Here is a 23474-nt window from a genome sequence, read left to right as displayed (position 1 = left end):
ATTAAAATGACATGATTATCCTAAACATTTATATGTAAGTGCAAAGATGTAGAGTAATGGAAAGAATTTTTAGAAAGGAAAACAAGCACTGTGATTTCAAGACTTTCCATGACATGGGGGGTTTCTGCGCACCCTCTCTGGTTTCTGCTCACCTCTTCCACTGTCTTGCTTCCTCGCTCTGTTTGCTCCTTGAGTACCACGGGTAGATTCCAGCTCATGGTCTTCAGACAGGCTGCCTGCATTCTGGGATACTCTTCTGTTTGTGACCCAACCAACTCTCTCTCAGTCCTGAAGCCTGCTCAGTGACCTTCCCCAACACCCTTCAGTTCAAATCACCTCTCTCGATTTTTCTGTGTCATCACCCCAAACGCTTGTGATTCTTTGCAGTGATCACACTGTGTAGCTGTGAATTTATGAGCTAACTTTTTGTTTAATATGCATCCATTCCTCTAGATAATAAATTTTGGGGATCCAAGGGCTGCATTTGTGTTTCCCCCATTGAATAACCAGTGTTTAGTGCAACGCCTGACACAATGTATACACCTAATGCATATGGTAATTGGAAGAATTAATTCCTAAAGGCTGACCTGGTTTCTTAGTCCATGTGGAGAAAACTAGGAACTTTGGATAGGAGAGTTTGAGACAGAATGCAGCTCATGTGGAAAAAAAGGAATGCTTTCTTGGTGTCAGACCTGTCTGAGGTTGGATAAACATCCTTGAAGGTGATGAATTAGGTGTCCCCGAGGTGCGTCCATGACAGCTGGGAAGTCGTGACCATCTCTTTTCAACCCCAGAGTCGCTTATTCTGTGCTCCCTCTTGCTTGGGTCATGCTCCATTTATAGCTCTGCATGCAAGGAGCTGGCTCAACTGTTGTTTGGTGGGTTTGTTGTTTTCCTGTTTGTTTATTTTTAGCTGGAAGACAAATGTTTATGTAAGGTCTACACATCAATATCCTGCCGAGCTAAGTGTCAACAGCACATTTTTTCCTAAAGGTCAAATTGGAGTGCTTCTACATCTTTTGATTTTTGCTTTCAGCCTTTTCATTCCTCTTTTGCTCCTGTATTCATAGACTTCTTAGGCTTGTGAGGAATGCGGTCTGCACTGTGTGTTCTGATTCACATTTGAGCAGCAAGGTTCATGAATTGGAAACATCCAGATTTTATAGCTGTGATAAGTCATCCATATGCACGACCTGGCTGTAGAATTTCTTCCTGCTCAGGCTTATGAACACACGATATATTGGTAAGAAATATATAATTCAGAAAATCAAGGTTCCTGAAGGGCAAGCATGTTATGCAACTCCTGTGTTGGGGTGCATGTCCAATTCTCTTACAAGTGCAGCATCTGTCTGTCAAAGGAATGCCAAGGACATTGAGTCCAACCCTCCAATGCTGATGCTGAGCTCTTAAGGAAGTGTGGAGGCAGCTCTTCCGTGGGCTTTCTTCCTAAGTAGATGGCACTCAACAAGATGACCCTCTATGACGAACCTAAATTGGACATGCCCAGGTTACTTGGAAATCTCAAATTGGTATTTCTCCCACCTCCTGTTTTTTAGAAGATGTTAATAGAGTCTGTTTTCTGAAAAGTTGAGGTTTGTGGGACAATTGAGAAGGAAGTACAGAGTGCCCATGTAGCCCTTCCTCCCTTTCTCCCATCTTCCCCTTTTATTGACATTTGTTGCAGGTGATGAGCCACTGTCACGCATTATTACCAACTGAATACAATCCTTTACTTGAGACTCCATCTTTGTCCTGTATATTCCATGAATGATGATAAGTGTACCCTTGACCCTCCTTATCTGCAAGTTCTGCCTACATGTAGAACTGTATTCAACCAACCTTGGATGGAATACACTGAAGAAAAAATAATTGCATTTGTACTAAATATTTGTAGATTTTGTTCTGGTCATTATTCCCAAACTGTACAGTGCAACTACTGTGTATATGGCATTCCCATTGTAGTAGGCATCGTGAGTGAATAGAGATCATTTGAAGGATACAGCAGGATGTGTGTAGGTTGCGTGCAAGCGCTGTGTCATTTCTCAGAAAGGAATTGAGCCTCAGCAGATTTTGCTATCTGTGGAAAGTCTTGCAGCCAATCCTCAAGAGCTGAGGGATGACTGAGTCATGACATGTGTTCAACATGCAATATCAAACATAGCTGTCCCACTGCACAGGAAAATCCCTTGTACTCCACCTCTTCATCTCACTCTCCCTCTCCCCAAATATTTTAACTAAGCAAAAATGGGGTCATTGTACATATTGATCTGCTCCACATTCCATGCAATGACTCTGTTGATTGATTCCATTCATTCTACCCCCTAAATTTCTGAAGTATGCATCAGGTCATATTCTCGGCTACATCCCAGCCCCAATGGCCATTTAGTTTACAATGGAAATTTTCTGACTTAACTTTTTTCCTCACTTTTTTACTCCTTTATATTGCCAGTAGAGAAATCTTTGTAAAATAAATTCTGATCAAAGTCAATCCTTTGCTTATAAATCTCCAGTGGTTCTTTCCAATGTTCAGGTTCAAGGCACTCTTCCTTGGCTCAGTAACTTTGCCCTTGACCTTGGATGTTTTCCCAGCCTTCCCTTTAGAGAAACATGGATGCTCTGTGATGTTTCACACTACTAAGCCTTGCTGAGTATCGGGATGTAGTTCCTGTACTTAGGAGTTCAAGATGTTGACATTGTCAGGATGCAGTTTTGTTTTGTTTTTAATCTTGGGGGATTTTCTTTCCATTATTACTTTTATGGCAGCTTCTGTATAGAGCTCTTTTTTTTTTTAAAAAAAATTACTTATTTGAAAGGCAGAGTTACAGAGAGGCAGAGAGAGAGAGAGAGAGAAAAAGGTGTTTTCCATCCACTGGTTCACTCCCCAGTTGGCTGCAACGGGCTGGAGCTGCACTGATCCAAAGCCAGGAGCAGGAGCTTCTTCCAGGTCTCCATTGTGGGTGCAGGGGCCCAAGCACCTGGGCCATCTTCTGCTGCTTTCCAAGGCCATGGCAGAGAGCTGTATCTGAAGAGGAGCAGCCGGGACTCAAACCAGTACCCATATGGATGTCAGCACTGCAGGCAGCAGCTGTACCCAGTGCACCCCAGTGCTGGCCCCTGTATAGAGCTTCTTAAATTGGACTTTCACCACTCATTTATTTGTTCTCCTTGTGCCTTTCTCACTGAACTTACTAAGTTGAGTGATTACTGTTCATCTGTAAACTCTCTCCTTTATAGAACACAGCTTCTTTGGGGGTGAGGACTGTGCCACCTTCATATAGTCTCCATGCTAAGCAAGGGCTCTGACACTTAGCTAGGGCTTACAGGAGGCAACTAAGGTCGTGAGTGAGTTGTCGAGGGATTCTGAGACACGTCACTCATTAGTAGTCAGCAGGAAAGAATATAACAATGAAAACTAGCTTTGAAAGCTCTTAGAAGAGAAGGGTGGCTGTAAGGAGGAGGTTGTGTAAGTATGGCTATTGCTGGAAGCAGGAGGCTGAGCTGCTGCCAAGAATGAGCTGCCCCATTCTACTTGTTCAACAGGGTGGGAAAGTACCAAGAGGGAGCCGGTGACAACTTGAGGCCACCCAGTGCCCACTGGGATCCCTGCTCCAGACTGTTCTGAAGTTGAAACAAGGTAGTTTGGGGGAGCTGCTCGCTGCTTTTGCTGCTCAGTGGCTGTGCCCAGATGTTCTTGGTATTCAGCGACTGTCTTCCAACAAGTCCGGGTCGAGTGCCTTGGAAAACAGCCAGAATATTTATGGAGAATTTGGAGCCACACGGAGTTGTTCATATTTTTACAATAATGGAAAGAAAATAATTGGTTGATAATGCAAGCAATGGGAGGTTTGGGAGAAAGCATCACCATCTTGTTGAAATGTATTCTACCAGATGAGGAATAGAAGGTGGGGTGGGCAGAACGTGGCAGTTAGCTCAGTGCACAGGAAAGGGAACATTCTGAGGTCCAAGGCTATGATTCCAGAAGGCAAAGTCTTTAAATAATGAATTGGTGGTTGTCTAATCACAAATGGTCTCCACAAGAAAGGGGCATCATGGGGTTGGATGTCCAGAGGTAGTGCATAGGGTCACAGAACAAAACAAGGATATTTACTTGAAACGATTTGCAAGTAGGGCCAAGCTACAGAATGAATTTCCACTCTGGAAATATGCAGGTGAGGTAATACTTTGGTAGAATTGATTTCGAACTTTGCTTTTGACTTTAAAAAAAAAAAATGCAAGGAAAGAGGTTAGTGCTTAGGGGAATCCTGGATTGTATTAATGGGTAATGGAGTAGAGTGGAAACACAGAGGCCATATAAAAATCACTGGATTTTCTCTCTGTGCCAGCACAGAGGCTTGCTGGAGTGTGATTTTAGATGATCACTTTGGGATCTGAGCTCTAACTTTCTTACCTCCAAGCAGTCACAGTCCTACCAACGCGCTGGTGCATTGTGTCTGTTAGTTAAGATAGCTGTGGCGTACTAGGCCAGTTCATGTCCTGGCTGCCGCTCTTCTGATCCAACTCTCAGCTTCTGGCCTGGGAAGGCAATGGAAAATGGCCCAAGTCCTTGGGCTCCTGCACCTGCGTGGGAGACCCAGAAGAAGCTCTTGGCTCCTGGCTTCAGATTGGCTCAGCTCCATCCGTTGTGGTCATTTGGGGAATGAACCAGCAGATGGTTCTCCCTCCCTCTCTCTGTAACTCTGCCTCTCAAATAAGTAAATAAAATCTTTAAAAAAAAAGATACACAATGTAAGACCCAGCATGGAGTTAACATTCAGTGGTTCTCAATAAGTAAATAAATCCAACTTTCCCTTGATACCTTTTGAAAGCTTACTTCCAGATTCAATTGGGAAACCATCAAGACATAATTTGTAGATATATATGTATAGGCCAATGTGCTGCTGATAATATTTGAAACTCAGCATGGCATCATAGTACTGGAGATGGTTAAATGTTTAACTTTTTGAGAAACAGCTGAATAATTGAATTTTTGATTTTTTTACTATAGCAAATTTAATAGGCACAATTTATTTAAGAATTAAAACAATCATTTATAAATGAAGACTAAAATTGAGAGCATACAAAAGTAATAAAAATAATAGATATGCCTTATTTTTAGTAAAAGGTCAAAAGAAAGGAAGGAAGAAATAAATGTAATTCAGGGAATGTTTAATTCAGAGTGATTATTGAAAAGAGAGAAGCTGCAACTGACAGATAATAGGGAATACCTAAGATGAAAACAAATCAAGGACAAATACTAAAATTCAAAGAAGATTTTCTGAAACCTAGATGAAAACCAGTTTGTAATTGCTTCTTGGAAGAGTGAACTTCAGTTGATTATTTCTTTGCCATGCAGAAGCTCTTTAGTTTGATGAAATCCTGCTTGTTTGTCTGTGCTTCTGTTTCCTGTTTCTTTGGGGGCCTGGTCTAGAGCATCCTTGCTCATTCCAGTGTCCTGAAGTGTTTCACATATTTTTCCCTCTAATGGTTGCAAAGCTTCAGGCCTCACACTTAGGTCTGATCCATTTTTGAGTAGGTTGTTGTACAGGGTGAGAGATAGAGATCTAGTTTCATTTTCTGCATTTGGATATCCAGTTTTACCTACATCATTTATTGAAAAAGACTGTGCTTTTCTATTGCAAGTTCTTGGCAACATTATCAAAAATCAGTTGGCTGCAGCTGTGTGGGTTTCCTTCTAGGGTTTCTATTCTGTTCTGTTGGTCTGTGGATCTGTTTTTATGTCAATACTATGCTGTAGCATTGTAATATAAATTTTTATTTAACTATTTTTATTGATTTTATAAAGGGAACAGATTTCATGTATTTCATATATATAGTGTTAAGAACATATTGTATTTCCCACCCTCCCTCCTCCAGGCTCTCTTATCTTTCTTTTAATTTTTACAATAATATATATTCAATTTATTTCATAATCACAAGCTTAGTCCTCCACTAAGTAGAATTCAGCAAGCATTATGGCCACTGTTCCTCAGAAGTACAGACAATATAAACAATATTCAAATTTCAAGATGCCAATTTCACTCACATACATTACATTTTGTGTATTCTGTATATTAGCTACAAATAAGAGAAAGCCTTATATTTGTCTTTTATGGACTGGCTTAGTGCAGTAAGCATATTAGTGTCCAGTTGCATCCATTTTATTGCAAAAGACAGGATTTCATTCTTTTTATTGCTGAGTAGTATTCCATCATATATATATGTATATGTATATATATATACATACACACACATACACACACACACACACCACATTTTCTGTATGCAGTCATCAGGTGATGGACATCTGGGTTGATTCCATATCTTTTTTTTTTTTTTTTTTGGACAGGCAGAGTGGACAGTGAGAGAGAAAGACAGAGAAAAAGGTCTTCCATTGCCGTTGGTTCACTCTCCAATGGCCACTGCGGCCGGCGCTCCACGCTGATCCGATGGCAGGAGCCAGGTGCTTAACCTGGTCTCCCATGGTGTGCAGGGTCCAAGGACTTGGGCCATCCTCCACTGCACTCCCTGGCCACAGCAGAGAGCTGGCCTGGAAGGGGGCAACCGGGACAGAATCCGGCGCCCCGATCGGGACTAGAACCTGGTGTGCCGGCACTGCAAGGCGGAGGATTAGCCTAGTGAGCCGCGGCGCCGGCTGATTCCATATCTTAACTATGGTGAATTGAGCTTCTGTAACAAGGGGGTGCAGATAACTCTTTCATATGCTGATTTCATTTCCTTTGGGAATCTCCTTACTGTCTTCCATGATGAGTGTACTAATTTATATTCCCACCTTTTTCTCCACATCCTCACTAGCATTTTTTTTTAAATTTCTGAGTGATAACCATTCTAACTGGGGTGAGGTAAAACCTCATGGTTTTTATTTGTATTTTTATTTTGCATTTCTCTGATGGCTGGTGATCCTGAGCATCTTTTTATGTGTCTTTTAATCATTTGTATTTCATCCTTTGAAAAATGCCTGTTGCCGTATCCTTAGCCTGTTTCTTAACTGGATTGTATGTTTTGTTGTTGAATTTCTTGAGCTCCTTATATATTCTGGATATTAAATCTTTATCAGATGTATCATTTGCAAATGTCTTCTCCCACTCTGTCAGTTGCCTCTTCATTTTGTTGAGTGTTTCCTTTGCTGTGCACAAACTTCTTGGCCTGATGTAATTTCCTTTTATTGTCTGTGCTTTGTGGGGGTCTTACCCTAGAAGTCTTTGCCTAGGCCGATGTCTTGCTTGCTTACCCTATATTTGCCTGTAGTAATTCGATAGTTTCTGGTCTTAAGTTTAAATTTTTGATCTATTATAAGTTGGCTTGTTATAGTGTTTAAGGTAGGAGTCTCATTTCTGCATGTGAAGATCCAATTTTCCCAACACCATTTGTTGGAAAGACTGTCCTTTCTCCAGGGAGTGATTTTAGTTCATTTGTCAAAGATTAGTTGGTTGTAGATGCATGAAAATTCAACAATTTGTGTGAATCAATTTCTGGGGTTTCTAATCTGTTCCATTGGTCCACATGTCTATTTTTGTGTTAGTACCAAGCTATTTTGATTATAATTGCCTTGTAACATGTCTTGAAATATGGTATTGTGATGTCAGGCAAAATTTGTAAATGGCTTATTTGAAAGACTGAATACTTAGAAAGTAAAATATGATCCTTAGGAGGCAATTCCAATTCACAAGAACAAACCATATTGAGTTAAGCTACCATATGCAATGCCATACCAGCGTGTGGGTTCAAATTCTGGCTGCTCTACTTCTGATCTAGTTCCTGCTAATGTGCCTGGGAGACAGTGGAAGGTGGTCCAAGTGCTTGGGCCTTTGCCACTCAGGTGAGAGACCAGGATGGAGTTCCTAGTTCCTGGTGTCAGCCTGGCCCAGCCCTGATGGTTGGGACCATTTAGGGAATGAACCAGTAGGTGGAGGATCGGTCTTGTCTTTCCTTGTCTCACTATGTCACTCTACTTTTCAAATACATAAATATATATTTTTTTTAAAAAGAAAGATATTGGGTCTGGTGCTGTGGCACCGGTATCCCATAAGGGTGCCAGTTCTAGTTCTGGTTGCTCCTCTTCTGGTCCAGCTCTCTGCTGTGGCCCAGGAGGGCAGTGGAGGATGGCCCAGGTGTTTGGGCTCCTCCACGTGCATGGAAGACCAGGAGGAGGCACCTGGCTCCTGGCTTTGGATCGGTGCAGCGCCGGCCATGGCAGCCATTTGGGGGTGAACCAATGGAGGGAAGACCTTTCTCTCTGTCTCTCCCTCTCACTGTCTGTAGTTCTACCTGTCAAATAAAATAAATAAAAATAAAAAAAGAAAGAAATTTATTTTTCTTTGTTTCTGACAGGCTGATTAGATTGGCAAATTGGGAAGTATGTCTTGGTTTCAGAAATGTTTGGTGATTTTGCATAGTATTCTCATGAATAGGAAGCTAAGTAGTATTTAATTAAATTTGCAGTTAATGAAAAACTATCCTGGAGAATTAATAAATGAATATTTGTGTTGACCTGCCAAATAGTTGTTTGGTTGAATGTTATAGAATTCTGACTTGGTACCATTGTCTTCAACATTTGTATTAGGATAGCAAAGACATATTAATAAATTTTATGAACAGTACATAATTTGAAGTACACAGGTGTTTTATATAAAGTTATACTATAAAAATAACACTTGATAAAGAATTAAAATAAAGGAAAACATTCAAAAAGTATAGAAACACAAGACTGCTTTTTTTTTTTTTTGACAGGCAGAGTTAGACAGTGAGAGAGAGACAGAGAGAAAGATCTTCCTTCCATTGGTTCACCCCCCAAATGGCTGCCATGGCCAGCATGCTGCACTGATCTGAAGCCAGGAGCCAGGTGCTTCCTCCTGGTCTCCCATGCGGATGCAGGGCCCAAGTGCTTGGGCCATCCTCCACTGCCTTCCCAGGCCACAGCAGAGAGCTGGACTGGAAGAGGAGCAACCAGGACAGAACTGGCACCCCAACCGGGACTAGAACCCAGAGTGCCAGCGCCGCAGGCAGAGAATTAGCCTAGTGAGCCGTGGCGCCAGCCAAGACTGTATCTTTCAATGTATAATTATTTTATTGCAGATTTAATTCATTGTGAGCTCAAATAGGTGTAGTTAAAATGTTTTATTAAAACCTTCTTATAAGTTGAGTGTTGTTTCTGCTGATAAGTTAGTTGGTAAATCTAATTTTATGTACAGTTTCTCTGTACTTAGATTCTTCCTGTCAATTTAACCCTTGATTCATTGAACTGTTTTCAGTAGGCACTTCAACAATAGAACATAGACTTTTTTTCCTGAACTCCTGCTTTTCTTCAGATGTGTTTTTTTCTGATTCTTTATATATAAAAAATAATATTTGGATGTGTCCAAGTTCATATTATGTAGCATGTAGGGCTCCGCAGGATAAAATGGGCAGCTTTGTTTTCCTTCCTTTGAATCTGTTCTCCAAACCTTTTATAAAAAATATTCCTGTAGGATATGTTTTATTGACTTGTGAGGATTTGAGAGACACATACAGACAGCTCCCATCTGCTTATTTGCTCCCCAAATACCCACAGCAGCCAGGGGTCGAAGCAGGGAGTTGGCAAGTCACTGCAAGTCCCACAGGTGGGTGGCAGGAATCCAATCACTTGAGTCATGCTGCCTCCCAGGGCCCTCATTAGCAGGAAGCTGGAACCAGGACTCAAGCCCATGTTCTCCAGTGTATGCTGTGGCTGCCCTGACTGGTGTCTTAACTGCTGAGTCAAGCACTCAGCCCCTACATAGCATATTTTAAACAGATTGGTGTTAGCATTTGTATAAGTAGTATTTGTTCCTCCTCATTGGATTTCTTTGGAATGTGAACTCTCTCATTTTCATACTTATTTCGTTGTATTTGAGGATCTTTTTCTTCAGTTATATCTGCGGTTACTACTTCTTCTATGGTTGTCTGCAGGTATCTCAGCAGTTCCTGTATTCCGAGGGTGCTGGTCTGGTCCTTAGGTTCCATTAATACTGTCTTTTTCTGTTCAGTTTCCTTCCATTGCTTTATTGCCTTACACTCTGGATTCGGAGCCAACTTTTGGAGCACATCCTTCACAGATTATACTGTTCTTTTTCTGTTGTGTGGATTTCATTTCACCAATTTCAATCCTCCCCTGTAATTTTTTACTTTGCTAACTGTTTGCCTTTACATCTTATCCTGTTGACTTTTCACATCTGGATGTTTTCCTCTCAGGCTTTCTGTTCCAGACTCAAAAATGCTTGCAAAGGCAGGGCACATTTGCCATTTTACAAAGCTGTAATTTTTGAGTGATGGTGTGACTTTTTATCCTCTTTATCTTATTATCTTTATCTTATTAGCCAATGGGGAGAATAGTGGGTGTTCCACAGGAGCCATTTTCAACTGGAAAGCCTGGGATGCCTAAGCCTAATATGTTGACTGATCGAATCAGGATTATAAATGATGCCAGCAGGAAGGAACAAAGTGTTAGAACCAACAAGATGGATAAATGGGATCTGACAGGCTGCCTGAAAAGAATGTCAGTTAATGGCAGGAGAGGGGGTCCTGACTTGTGTATTTCCAGGATTGCACATCCTGTTTACTGCTGAGTTCACTCCTTGCCGTTTCTGAGCAATGTCACCTACCCTGAAGTCTTCAGTTACCACCAGATGCTGAAGATGTTAACACCTGGGGCCCTGGGCCAGGCCAGGCACCTAAATGCAACATGTCCCACAGTGAGCTCATTAGCTAGACTCTGAGCCTTTCTGCCAACCCTGCCCATTGGCTGAAGTGCACCCGCCTGGTCACTCGGCCACTCTTGACCTCCAGCCTGGCTTCATCTCCCACAGGAAACCATTTGCCTCCCGGAGATTCGGCCTGCCTCATAAATATTCCTCCAGATTTGGAGCAGGTGCTCAGGGCCTGGATGGCTTCTTCCCTGTCTTTGCATGTTTAAATCCATCCTTCATGCTTTTTTTCATCTGATAGCATCTCAGTATTTTTTATAAACACAAACCACATTTGATCACATCATTGCTCAATGCCTTCCCAACTGCTCCACGCCCACCCCCAAGAAAAAGTCTGCGTAGGGCTCCTGACCCTTGCATTTTTGTGACATGTGGGTCACAGCCAGTTGTCTCGCTCCTCTGCTTTTGCAGTCAGAAATTTTTTCTCTTTCCTGGAATGCTTTGCTCCCCGCACCTTCCTGGAAAGCTCATTTTCCTTTTGGGAATGCACTCAAGTTCCATCCTAGGTGCATCCTCCATGAATTCTGAACAATCCATTTCTCAGTGCTTTCCCTGGACTCCTCACAGACCTGCATGCATGGCCGATTCCCTCTTTGAAATGGCATCATTAATATTCAGTATCCCTACGTATGTAAGTACAGCCATTTTGCTGTCAGTAAACCAGTTGTTTTCCCATTAATTCACCTCCCCCAACTTCCTCTCCCAAACACTCACTCCTTCAGTTCCTTTTGAAACTTCACATCCTTTCCCCCACAAAACCCAGTGGGCTCTGCTTCTCAGAAAATTCTCCTTAAACTTACCTGGTTTAGTTGGTGCTATCTTCATTAATATCCGTTGTCACACACTGTTTCTAGAACTTTGTGCTTCATTCTCATGGCCTTATATGTTTTAAAATAGTAATGGTCACATTGTATTTTGCATTTCTTATTCTTACCAAAATTTCAAACCCTAAAAAGTAAGTCAATCATCAAACATTTTTCCCTTTAGGCCAGCGCCGTGGCTCACTAGGCTAATGCTGTGCCTGCGGCACCAGCACCCCGGGTTCTAGACCCGGTTGGGGCACCGGATTCTGTCCCAGTTGCTCCTCTTCCAGTCCAGCTCTCTGCTGTGGCCCGGGTAGGTACTGGAGGATGGCGCAAGTCCTTGGGCCCTGCACCCATTTGTGAGACCAGGAGAAGCACCTGGCTCCTGGCTTCGGATCGGTGCAGCACACCAGCCGTGGCAACCATTTGGGGGGTGAACCAACGGCAAAAGGAAGACCTTTCTCTCTGTCTCTCTCTCTCACTGTCTAACTGCCTGTCAAAAAAAATTTCCCTTTCCCTAAACCATCAACACTTCTACTTGGAGAAATTATTTTCGGTATCTGGATCTGCATACTTATGCATATGCAGAGGCAGAGGAATATAGGAAAATATGGGATCACATAATAAACCTCCTTTTCAAAAATTATTACTTTTATTTTTACTTGACTTCGAGGAAAAATGACTACAAGCAAAACTAACGATATTGCTGAACTTTGATAGACTTTTTAAATCAAAGAATATTAGTTCCTACATTATCCTTCTGTAGTGATAAGGTCAGACAGGAAAAGGTCAATAAGTTGGTGCACATTGAGCTCCTTCCTTTGAATTTCTACTCTGGAAAATAAGGAACTTGTCCTACACAAATATTCTCCCATTTCCTTAAGCATTTTTCTTATCTATGATATTTACATGACAAAATTATGAATTTTTATTTTTTTCTATACTACAATTATCCATAGTTGCAAAATATTAATTCTATATGAAGATTAACTCAGAACTTGATCACTATCTGTAGGGATCGCTGCGCCAATCCGGAGCCAGGAGCCAGTGCCTCCTCCTGGTCTCCCATGTGAATGCAGGGCCCAAGCACTTGGGCCATCCTCCACTGCCTTCCTGGGCCACAGCAGAGAGCTGGACTGGAAGAGGAGCAACCGGGACAGAATCTGGCGCCCCAACCGGGACTAGAACCTGGGGTGCCGGCTCCACAGGCGGAGGATTAGGCTAGTGAGCTGCAGTGCCAGCCCATTATCTGTATTTTTATCATAGCTCACATCTCATTAAACTATCTTGTATTTGTATAAAATATTTAAACAGGTGAAAAATAAATATATTTATATGTACTGGTATAACAAACACTTATACCCCACTTCCCACATGTAATAAATGTTACTTCATCAGTTTGCTTTTCTAAATTTTATTTATTTATTTATTCTATCTGAAAGGAGAGAGAGAGATGATAGAGTAGATAGATATAGACAGATCTGTCCATCTTCAGGTAGATAATAGAGAAAGACAGACAGACATACAAAGACCCCATCTGCTGGTTCACTGTGAGGATCCCCACAATTGCCTGGGCTAGGCAATTGACTTTTCACATTTAAATGTTTTCTTCTTAGGCTTTCTGTACCAGATCCAAAAATGATTGTGAAGAAATGACACATTTGCCATTTTAGAGTTGCAATTGTTTGAGTGATGGTGTGACAGTTCGTCCCCTTCATGTTTATGTTAGTAGCCAAGAGCTATATTATTTACACAGACAGGAGCTGTAAACTCAAGCCAGGTCTGCCACCAGGGGGGCAGGAACCCAGTCATTTGAGCCACCATAACTGCCTTCCAGGGTTTACATTAGCAGGAAAACAGAATTGGGGCTGGAGCCAGCACTGGAACCCAGGCACCCTGATGAAGTAGGCGGGAATCTTAACCACTAAAAAAAAAGGGAGTGGGGAGGAAAAATACTCATTTGCACTTCATGTTTTTTGAAATAAAAATTATATAAAATGCTTTTGAATACAAATTGAACTTAGAGCTAGTTTCATGTTTTTCTATTCCACATATAGGCACTTGCTGACATGCATTCAGAGTTCAGCAAGTTCATATATGGAAATATATATTAATGTATAAAATGGATCTGAAAATAACATGTAATATCATTTTAACTATTTTAACATAGCTTTACTTTATTAATATGTTTTCAAAAATATACAGTATTATTAGATTTTATATAATCAACATATAATGGAAAATTGATGTCATTGCCTTGGCAATCAATATTTGGTACATTTAGGTATACTCTACTTATTTAGATACCATATAATGAGATATATGTTAACTTTAGACCCGTCCTGTGCCTTGCTGACTGCCTGCAGACATTTGGGTTGTTTCAGAATTTTGCCAGCAGGCCAGCATTGACAGCCCTGCAGTGGGCATTGTTGTATATATCTTGGGAGCAGATGGATGTGTTCCTTTGGGTCCGTACCTTGAACTAGAATTGCTGGCTCATTGGTATGGGCCTGCTTAATTTTATTAGACATTTGCAAATTACTCTCTAATGTGGTTTTGCAAATTTACATTGTCAGTAGCTGTGTCTGAGAGTACACATTGTTTATCAACGTTATGAATATTTGATTTCACACTTTTCATTTTTGAAAATCTGATGGATATCACATGCTATCTAATGACTATATTAATTTGGATTTTTCTGATTACAAATGAGGCCAAACATGTTTTCATAAGCTTATTTCTATTTGGGCTTCTTTTGCACATATCCTATGCATATTTTTGTCCTTTTTAAAGATTGCATTATATTCATCTTACATTTATATGTTACCTGTGAGCTAAACTTTTCTTCTACAGGGCTTACATTTAATTTTATTTATAGCATCTTTATTGTGAGAAGATTCTAATACTAATATAGTTAACTGGATAAGTTATTCCTTTTAGGGTTTGTTCTATTTGTATGCTCTTTGAAAATATCATCTTTAACGCCAGGTCATATAATTTATTTTAGAAATTATACAGTATTGATTTTCACATGTAGGTCTTTTATCCATTTGGAATTTATTTTGGAGATTGCCATTTAACCCATACAGATAAACAGTTTTTATAGAAACATTTATCAAAGAGTCTGTCTTTCTGCCATGATTTGTTTAAGTAGGCATTTTATTCTACAATAATTTATATTTGTTGAAAATTATACAGGTAGTACCAAGTCTCTACTTTCCTGTATTGTTAATGTTTTTACATTACTGTGGGACATTTGCCTTTGGCTAAAATCCAACATTGGTGTAGGATTATTAACTGAACGCCATAGTTTATATGGATTTCTCTACTTCTGCCCAGTTAAAATGATCCCATCCTAGGATCCCATCCAGGACAGCACATTATGTATTTGGACTTTGTGTGCCATTATTTCTCCTGTGGTCTTGATGGCTTCTCTCTCTTTGCTATTCATGACCTTGGCAATCTTGAATCATATTTTGTAAGGTCCCTTAAGTTGTCTTTTGCTGGTGCGTGTGTTTCCTGGTTAGTCTGGGCTCGTGGGTTTAGGGGAAGAAGACTGCAAAGGAGTGCTGTTCTCCCCCATGAAGTCATGTTTGTATGCCATGCACGTTACCCACCGCTGGTGATGTTAATCTTGTTCTCCTGGCCAAGGTCGTGCCTGGCAGGTTTCTCCAAAGTGAATTTACATTTTTGTATTTGTGGAAACAAATATTCTACTCTTTGGAAGCAAGTCATTAGGCACTGCCCACACTCAGGATTGAGGGCATATTAATTTTCACTTCCTGGAGTTGGAAGCATCTACCAAGTGATCTGGAATTCTTCTCTAAGGGAGCTTTATATCAACTCTCCTAGTCACTTAGTTATTGAGTCTTAATTTATATTAATACAGGTTCATGAATATTTTATCTTCGAATTATAACCCAATCCTAACATATTCACTTCATTGTTCTTACGGTTTCATTTCTGGCCAGTAGGAGCTCTTTAAGTCAGCTCCCATGTCCTTTGGAATATTCCCATTTTTTTAGCATCCTGTGGGATGAGGCCTGGAAGGAGGAGAGTGGAGGGGGTTCAACTTGTGCTCTAGATCTGCCTGCTGCTCCATCCCCTCACCTCCTGCTTCACCCTCCACACCCCACACTCATTTGTTCTGGTGTTGGCTCTTCTGCATGATTGGGAGGTCCTGGGCCTCCCAGAATTGGCTGACAGCACCATCTGGGGCACCAAAGGGAGGAGCAGGTTGGTGGTGTAGGCCACCATGTGTCTTGCCATGGTGGACATTAGGACACAGGCTGTGAAGCCTGGTCTGCCTCTTCCAGGGCCACAGGACCCCTCCTGTGACCACCCATGTTGACCCACTACCTTCTCTTGGCTCATCAAGATCAAGGCCATCATGCAATGTCACACAGACACTGGACTGTGTCTCTGTCACCACAGTGCCCCTTACAGGTGGTTTGTCAATGGGTCCCCATGCTCATTCATGTCACTTGTGCTCATTCACAGTCACTTTCTCCCCTGGTTATGGGACTCAGCCCTTTTGTACCTTCTCCTGAGCCAGCAGGGTGGCATTTCCTCTGGACAAATTCTTACCTTGTCCACTTCCATACCATGCTGGTCATGTTTGCCCAGCAGACCAGGGTCGCCCCAATTTCTGCTGTCTGGAAAGTCCTGCTCCCATGCCTCCCCAGGGAACTGATCTCTTTAAGACACAATTCAGTTATCCCTTCCTCTGAAAGGGTCGCTCCACACCTCTCCAGGCTGGGTTGAAGAACAGCTGGAAGCATTCCCCTTCTGGTCTGGGAGGAGTCATGGCTGCTAAATCCAGCAACTTCAGAGTCTCCTGAGAAGATGTGTACCTCTGTAGCTGTGAACAGATTCCCAATGGAGACACTACTGTAACTGGAAAGTCAGGGCACTTGGACAGACCTGGGTTAGGGGTCACTTGTAGGGCATAGCAGAGGAAGACGCAAGCCTGTGAGCAGACAGGTGGAGGAGAGGCCTGGGGGAACACAGGAAGATGCCATGGTGCTCCAGGGAGCATCAGAGGAGCAGGTGCAGTCCAGAGTTGGTCTCAGAATGCCCCGGGGGAGGGGAACATCGAAACTCTGCCTCCACCATCACTGCCTCTGTGGTTTCCACAGGGGAATTCCAAGGCCTTGCTGTGATGGGCTCGCAGGCTGGAAAGAAGACTGGATTAAATAACACATTAAGCCATTCATGTTCTTTGAGAGCCTGTTTCCTCTTATGTCAGGTGCAGAGTAACTCTAATGACGCATGCTAGGCAGCAGTGTGGGACTCAGCTGAGTGTCGCTCCCTCTCCTTTATCCATGGAGAGAGAAAGTTCGTTGCTAAGGGTGTCATTTGAATGTGAAGGAATATAAAGCACAGTTGAAGAGGAGAGGCTCTATTGTTACTGAGAACGTTAATGGTGAGAGGAAGGGAAGAGACAGCCAGGAGCTTGCATCAGCGGTAGTGGCACTGTTGGGCAGGGGAAGGTGTTGGGGGATTGCATGTTGGAGTTATCATTTTAGGATGAGGCAAATCGGATCAAGCTTTTAGACTGAGTGGATGGGGCAAGCGTTTGGTACAGCAGTTAAAGTTGCTACTTGAGATGCCTGCATCCCATATCCGTATCCATATCTGCTTCTGATCCAGTTTCTCACTAATGCCCATTTTTGGAGGCCACAGGTGATGGCTCAAGTACTTGGATCCCTGTCACTCACCTGGAGACCCAGATGGAGTCCTGGTTCCTGGCTTTGGCCCAGCCTAGCCCTGCCTGTTGTACATATTTGGGGAGTGAACCAGCAGGTGGAAGATTGCTCTTTCTCTCTCTCTCTCTCTCTCTATCTCCCTGTGTTTCCAAGGAACACAAATAAAAATAATATTGAGAGGAGCCACAGGGGGCTGCTGAATGAGGCTAAGTCTCTAAGGGAAACTGAAGAAAATGAAAATAAAGTTGAAATCCAGATGGAGAGGGAAGCAGGGAGGACGGGGCCGCTTGTGGTGAGAACACTAGCGAGGCCTCCGTTTGGGGAAGGACTCAAGCCCATCAGCAGGTATTGCATCTTCTTGAAATCTGCTCTTCTGAGTTTCTAATGTCTGCTTCTGGGTAAGAGAAAGGGCCCAAGGACACCACAATTCACTTTGAGTGTGTGTGGATGGGATAAATGAGGGTGTGAGGCCAAGCCCTTTTCCTTAGGGACATCACTGAGAAGAAGACCTTCTTTGCCCACATCACAGACAAGGTTTTCTCCTGGAGTACCCTGACCAGTAGAAGGATGATCGTTCCTCTTGGCACCCAGTGGGGCTCTGAGACCTCCAATGAAAGGCTCATGATGACCTGACATTTTCCCAGGAAGCCAAACCCTAGGCCCTGTTTCAACTTGGGCCAATTTAGAGTTTGGATGTCAAGGGTGGGGGGCGCAGTGCTTAGAGTAAGGAAATGGGGCTCTTGGCCATTGAGTGCCAAGTCACTAAGGGATAAGAACTGGCATCCTGCTTGCGTGTATTGTGATTGAGTTCATTCTTCTGTAGATTTGAGTACATTCTGGGAGTCTGGGGGAGACTCCAGCACCAGCCCTCTCTCCAGCTGCTCGAGTTTTTGTCCCCATGTGCTCATTGCTCTCTGATCTCTTCAGTAACGAATGCACCATGTCCTTCTTTCCCTGTTGTGGTCTCCTTTCCCTGGAGTGGTCTCCACAGTTTCTTTAACCCTACATTCGACTTTTCATTCACAGCTCCTACTCACTCCTATCTTGCAGAGACCAAAGATGCCAAGTCTCCATGTAAGGTCCCATCCAGCTAAGATTCTAGAAAAGTATTGAAAATAAAACGTTGAGAGGAGGGGTGAGAATCACATAAACTTTTATAATTGGCTGATGTGGGTGTGTATCTTCTTGTCATTGCTACCTTTGGCTCCTAGAGAGAGAAATATCAACCAGGCATTGAAAATTATGAAAATAGACAACTATGCGCATGCATCCAGCACATGATGGGTCTTCTATTAAAATGACTGTGTCTCTTTTCCCTCCCACTTCTCAATTCCCAATTCTGTGCTTTTTTTCTCAAATTGCTTTTTGAGACCAAGAGACAAACAGCACTAGAAAACTCCCATTCCGTGGTTCAGTCCATAAATGCTCTCAGTGGCCTGGGCTGGGCTGGGCCCAAGTTGGGAGCTGGGAGCTCAATTCAGATCTCCCACGTGTACAGCGGAGATCCAGCTACTCAATCTATCACTGCTGCCCACCAGGGTCTGCATTAACAGGAATCTAAACTGGAGCTGAAGCCAGGAAGGGAACCTAGCTACTCGAGTAGTGAATGTGGGTATCTCAACCAGTGTCTTAGCAGCTAGGTTAAACACCCACCCTTCAATTTCCAGTGCCAGGAAACTACTGAGCCCCTAGCCTGACTTTCTTCCTCAATGGAATCACAAGGATGACTCATGCCTTGGCTCTTCCCACTGCTCTCGGGTCACCCTGGGCTGAACATTCTGACTGGGGCAATCTCAGCCTGCCTACAGCCAGCTCATTCGGACTCTGGTCTTAGTTAAAACTTACTTACCCCTGTCTAATTTTGTTTTTTTTTTTTTTTCCATAATTGAGATTTTATTGGTGGTGAGAATCAGCACACACATTTTAATTTGTACACAATTCTTAACATACGTACCAAAAATCTAAAAAGCCATGAATTGTCATTCTTTTTTTAAAAGTTATTCCGTGACTTTCCAGCTTCAAATTTGGAGGCAACTCTTCCTTAAGAGGCTATCAAGTACAAGTATCTTCAAATGTTGCTGTTACATAAATCCCACCCATTCACAATATAATAGCATATGCACGACACTCAAATTTTCAATCTTTCACGGCACATTAACAAAATCATTAGGAAAACTGGACTACCACAACCAAAGATGTTACAGAGTGCACATGGTTCTGACAGAACAAGGAGTGGTTTTCTGTAGGAAACAATTCTACAAAACATGGGAGAAGTAACTGAAAATATTCAAGACAGATTAATTGCACAATTGAGACTCCAAATTGCCACTTAGTATGTTCTGTACTGTAAGATATAAAAACCACCCCCACCTATGGAATGTTAAGCTGACACCCAAGACAGTCAAAGCCTCCCAGAATTCAATATGCCACTATTTTCTGGTTGTACCAAAAAATAAACAACCAGCAAATGATTTCACCTCTTAAAAAAAATCATTTACACTTAAAAAATGGAATGAGGTGGGCTTCCCTCCTTCTTAAAAATGTTTCTAGAGCTACTAAAAAACTTGCATTTACAAAATAGTTGATAAAAATATTCCTCTGGATTGTACAAGAAGGGAGACAGGGACCACTGATAACACATGGTGTATGGTATTAATCGGACTTGGCTTCTTTCTCTTCTGCTTCATCAGAGGCTGGACTCTCCTCGTTTTTCGTTTCTCCGTTTTCTGCAGGCAAGTCTTCTTTAGCTTCTTGGTTAGCCACCTCGGCCTGTTTTCCCTTTGCTCCTCTCTTCCCCTTTGCTTGCACTTTCTTGTCTGATGACTTATCCTTCCCAGCAGCCTTCTTGGGCTTCGCTTCCACCTTCGCGGGGCCGGCTTCGCCGACAAGCGCGCCGACCTCCTCTTGGGCTCCTCCTTGGCCGCCCCCTCGGCAGAGCTGACCTTCCTCTTGGGCATCCTGGCGGCGCAGAGGGCGCGTGCCGGGTGCCTGCGGGCCGCGGCGCGCCGAGTGCCTTCGCGGAGCTGGGCTGCCTTGCCGCTGCCGCGGCTCCCGCAGCCCGAGCTGCTGGGACCCCTAATTTTGTTTTCAAATGGTGCTCTGGTTTAGGTGCAAAGATTGGTTGATTGGTTGATTGATAATTGATTTGAAAGGCTGAGTGGCACACACAGAGAGAATTTTCCATCTGCTGTTTCACTCTCTAAGCAGCCACAATGGATGCGGCTGGGCCAGGCTGAAGCTGGCAGCCTGGTACGCCCTCCTAGTCTCTTCCACATGGGTGGCAGGGACCCATGCACTTGGACCATCTTTCACTGCTTTCCCAGGCACGTTAGCAGGGACCTGGAGAAAAAGTGGAGCAGCTAGGACTCAAACCAGCCCTGTGGTATGGGAATGTTGACATTACAAACTGTGGCTTAATCCACTAGCCCCATCCTAGTCCCACTTGACCTGTTTTTCTGATGAACACTTTGGCATTTAACATTTAGATTCAGAAATAAATTCCAGGCTTAGCACTGAAGAGGCTGGGCTGTGTTCCTGAGTCTGAGTCTATCAGAGGACACCTGACCCACAGTCTAAAGTCATCATCATGGGCTGCTTAGAATGTGCCACAGACTCAGGGCCTGACAAATGGGTGTCTCTGCTCATCTGCAAACAATACCTCCTGAGGATCAAGTGTTCTCCCAGGCCTTCTTTACTTTATTCCTTCTCAAAACAGAAAAATGATGGTTCTGATAACTGTGCCTGCCATTAACTAATGGCAAACCCAGTGACTAATTGTGTTTGGATCTGATGAGCAAGGGAAGTTAATTGTCCTTGCAAAGCCTGGCTCCTGAGGACTTGAGCGGGATGGAAAAGCAGGCGTGCAAAGACTGTAGGTGATGTGCAGCTTTAGGCATCAAGTCAGACCTTTGGGACGTCAAGGGTGCTTACGATGAGCTCAGCGCCACACCCCACAGCTTTCTGGGACCTGCAGGCTAGGTACTGGGAGTGGCTCGTCAGAAGCTGCGCTCCACTGTGACAAGAAGCTCCATACTTTCTGGCCTCAAATTGGGAACCCTTAGGAGCAGAGCCTGAGCTGGGAAATCTTGCACAAATGGCTTATGGGTGGAGGGGGCATTTCCAGTGAAGCAGGATGAGGGACACAGAGCAAGGCAGGGAAAGATTTTAAGCAAGAGTGTGGTGTCAGCTGGAAACAAGCTCCAGCCAACCCCAAGAGAGCAGAGTTCTGGAGGGCAGGTTTCCCCGCAGACATAGATCTGCCTTAGGCAGAGGGGCTGCCTCTCGCACTGCATCTCCAAGGGAGGCAGCTTCCCTCGGTGGAAGGCAACCCTCTTGTGCTGTTTGCAGCTGACCTGCACGGGAGGGATGAGCACATCTTGCACACAGGGTTCTAGGCCATGCACCAGCCATGTCTGCGACAGTTCTGGGTGACCTCCCTCCCATGGACAGGGACTCAGGTCATAACTGTGTTCTTTGCTGCCACAGGAAACCTGCAGATCGGATCCTTGGAGGCATTGCACAGACTTTGTAGTGGAAACAGCACGGGCAAGAGAGGAGGCAGAATTTGTCTGTTGCCCTTTGACCAAGCCAAGGGTTTAGAAACCAGGGCCCAACTGTGGATCTTCAAATCTCAGTCATGACTTCACAGGCAGGTCCCAGCCCTCACAGGGTCACTGGACACTTAATTGCACCTCCCCGTGGTCCCCCGACATGGACCCCACGCTGGCCTCTGGCTTTGCCCAGTAGGTCAAGAACCAAGAGTATCCCTCTCGTGAGCACACTAAATCTGGCCAGTTCTGCCTGTGAGGATTGATATCACACCAGGCTTGGACGTGACTTTATAGCAAGGGTCCCACCAGACACTGAGGGACACTGTCCTTCCGGTCCCTGGAGTTTGCCATTGAACTCACTGTGCTTGTGGTCTGCCTCTGTTTGGGAGAGATAAAGATGAGGCGGGCAGTGGGGGCTCATTCTCCATGACACACACACACTGTAATTAGCTTGCTTTGTCATTTCCTCAGATGTCGCCCCTAAGGAACATCAGGCATGGTATGCATATGGGGTCAGGGGACTCTCCAGTGACATAGGGACAATGCCACTCCTCCAAGCAGCCTTTCCCAACAACCCTTATCCCAAGTCCCTGCTCTGTGTCTGAGCTCTTCCTGTATCATCCTTGTCCCTTAGCCTGGGAGAAGCTGGGGCGGATGCAGAGGATGGGGGACAGGGAGAGGCCACTTGGCTTCCAGGCTTTCTGTGCAGGGTCAGTTGCTGGCTCTGAAGTTTCCCCTCACTCCCTCCTAGTCCTGGCTCTCAGGCATGTGCTGCCCCCAGGAAGACACCATCATTCCACTTCTAGGCCTCAGAGTGAATAGTTTCTGAAACTGTGGCTGGGAATAGGAGTCTCTTTTATCTGGCCAGTTTTCCTAAGATGTAATGACACAAACAGCATTGAGCCTGAAGTATGGTCCCTTATCTCCTCTGAAACAGTTGTAAAGTCATCGATAGTACATTGAACATCATCCCAAAATGAGCTCTAAAATATAATTTTCAATATGCTCCGATGGAACATTTCAGCGCATTAGGCAGAACAATTCTGTGTGTCTGAGCATCAGGCCCAGGGTTTGTCCTACATTTATCTCCTCCTGGGATAAGGGACCTAATATGTCTTTGATTAGGATTTGAATTAATAGTTAATGAGCCTCCCATTAGCATACACTGGGGGTGTCAGAGGCAGGTAATCCGTCTGACCTTGCTATGAATGGATTTAGGTAGCAATTATAAAACCCTACAGTGATCACTTTTAACTTTTCTATGGTAACTGGTTATGCAGTTCCACAAAATTTTAGCTCTATGCCGGCGCCGCGGCTCACTAGGCTAATCCTCCGCCTAGCGGCGCCGGCACACCGGGTTCTAGTCCCGGTCGGGGCGCCGGATTCTGTCCCGGTTGCCCCTCTTCCAGGCCAGCCCTCTGCTGTGGCCAGGGAGTGCAGTGGAGGATGGCCCAGGTGCTTGGGCCCTGCACCCCATGGGAGACCAGGAAAAGCACCTGGCTCCTGGCTCCTGCCATCGGATCAGCGTGGTACGCCGGCCGCAGCGCGCTGGCCGCGGCAGCCATTGGAGGGTGAACCAACGGCAAAGGAAGACCTTTCTCTCTGTCTCTCTCTCACTGTCCACTCTGCCTGTCAAAAATAAAAAAAAAAAATTTTAGCTCTGTGATCTTCAAC

General features: G+C 43.8%; 1 protein-coding gene and 1 pseudogene across 4 annotated transcripts in view; one reads left to right on the top strand and one right to left on the bottom strand.

Annotated features, from left to right (window-relative positions):
* Nucleotides 1-23474, top strand: part of LOC127488765 (glutamate receptor ionotropic, delta-1) — a 754955-nt gene that overhangs the window by 642531 nt on the left and 88950 nt on the right. The window lies entirely within an intron of this gene.
* On the bottom strand, nt 19781-20319 carry LOC103351329 (non-histone chromosomal protein HMG-14 pseudogene; annotated as a pseudogene).

Source organism: Oryctolagus cuniculus, chromosome 15, assembly GCF_964237555.1.
Source record: "Oryctolagus cuniculus chromosome 15, mOryCun1.1, whole genome shotgun sequence".
In the NCBI taxonomy this organism is placed as follows: domain Eukaryota; kingdom Metazoa; phylum Chordata; class Mammalia; order Lagomorpha; family Leporidae; genus Oryctolagus; species Oryctolagus cuniculus.
This window is presented reverse-complemented; position numbering and strand designations above follow the sequence as displayed.